This window comes from Vombatus ursinus, unplaced genomic scaffold (assembly GCF_900497805.2).
Source record: "Vombatus ursinus unplaced genomic scaffold, bare-nosed wombat genome assembly UNPS02014791.1, whole genome shotgun sequence".
NCBI lineage: Eukaryota > Metazoa > Chordata > Mammalia > Diprotodontia > Vombatidae > Vombatus > Vombatus ursinus.
This window is the reverse complement of record NW_020954569.1, coordinates 61,025,006-61,026,575: the sequence shown is the minus strand read 5'-3', so window position 1 is coordinate 61,026,575 and position 1,570 is coordinate 61,025,006. Positions and strand designations below refer to the sequence as shown.

Genomic DNA, 1,570 nt, shown 5'->3' with positions numbered 1-1,570 from the left:
TGTTTTCTACTGCTTCACATATGTTATTGGATTGCATCTGTCCTTGGGGAGGGGAGGAGAGACACACCAAATACAACTCAGAGTTGCTATGCTGTTAGAGTCAGAAGTACATCACTCATTATGTGAGTAAAATACATAGAGAATAAAATAGCCAGAGAGTAATGGGAGTTTTATTCTCTCTCCATTCCATTTCACTCCCGCTCTATTTTACTTACTTTATGAAATGATGCTCCAGCCACTGGCTGATAAATGTTGATTAATCTGATAGAGAGTTGGATTTGTTAGCGGGCAAAAGCAATGTAAATAAATCTAGCAGGTGAACTGGAGTTCACAGTGTCATTCCCAAGATTAAAGAGTCTGTCTAGGCTTCCAAGCTCACTTATTACAATCAGGATGCACACACATCTTGTAAAGTGAAGAAGTGTGCTTTGCTAATCATCTTGCCAGCTCTAATTCTGTGTCTCCTGCCAACGGTGCTCCTGGCACTCCTGTGGTCTGTGCCTGCTTTTGCATTCATTTCTCTAGAGGATGAGAGTGTATCCATTTCTATTACTGGAGATCAATCAGCAAACATTTTTTGAGTAACTACTATGTATGTAAAGGACCCTTCTGGGTACTCTTTAGGTTGCAAAGAATTCTACGACTCAGTCCTTTGCCCTCAAGAAATTTCTGTACCATACATACATGTATGTGTATATATACACATATGTCTATGCATATATACATATAAACACAGATATATAAATATGCCTGCATATACATATATGTATTTACAAAAGGCAGCTCATGTCATATTTCAGAGGAATGCTGAAGATTTTAGATGATCTCAGAGTTCAGAGGAAGGAGCAATCGCTTCCAGCCGGGGCAGATATGAAAACCTTCACAGAACAGGTGAAATCCTGAACTGAACCTTGCTAGAGAGAATAGCATTGTATACTTAAAAACAACAACAACAACAACAACAACAACAACAACAACAACAACACTGTATTTTGGGTCAGAGGACACAGGTCAAAATTTTCATTATGCCACTTAGCAGCTGTGTAAACACAGGCAAGTCCTTTCTTTCTGGGTCTTGTTTTTTTTTTTTTTTTTAATATGGAATACTTCACAGATTTTCATGTCATCCTTGCCCAGGGGCCATGTTAATCTTTTCTGTATCGTTCCGATTTGAGTATATGTGCTGCCAAAGCAACCTTGGCCTCATTTTCTTTATCTGAAAATTGAGAGAGAGAACTCCTGAAGTGCTTGTCACCTCTAAATACTATGGATAAGATGTCAGTAGGCAGAAATGGAGGTGATAGAGGAGGAGACATTATAGTCAATAAAATGGGAAAGCAAAAGCTGGGATGTCTGTGAGTAGAACAATCTGACTAGAATGGAAATAATATTGAAGGGAGGAGTTGCAGTTAATATCGAAAAGGTAGTTTGTTGTCAGATTGTGGAGGATATTGTCTTCTAATTAACAAGAAATCATTGAAGGTCTTTGAATGGGAGAGTGACATCATGAAAGTGTTGTTTTGGTCAGAACAATCTGGTAGCCACCTAGGTGGGGGCAACAATTCCCTTG

At 38.8% G+C, this 1,570-nt stretch overlaps 1 non-coding gene across 1 annotated transcript; it reads right to left on the bottom strand.

Moving 5' to 3' along the window:
• Positions 1-1,092: 1,092 nt before the first annotated feature.
• On the bottom strand, positions 1,093-1,195 carry LOC114048224. Its single transcript, XR_003569708.1, has one exon. It is a non-coding gene; the product is annotated as a U6 spliceosomal RNA (small nuclear RNA).
• Between the last annotated feature and the right edge of the window lie 375 nt (positions 1,196-1,570).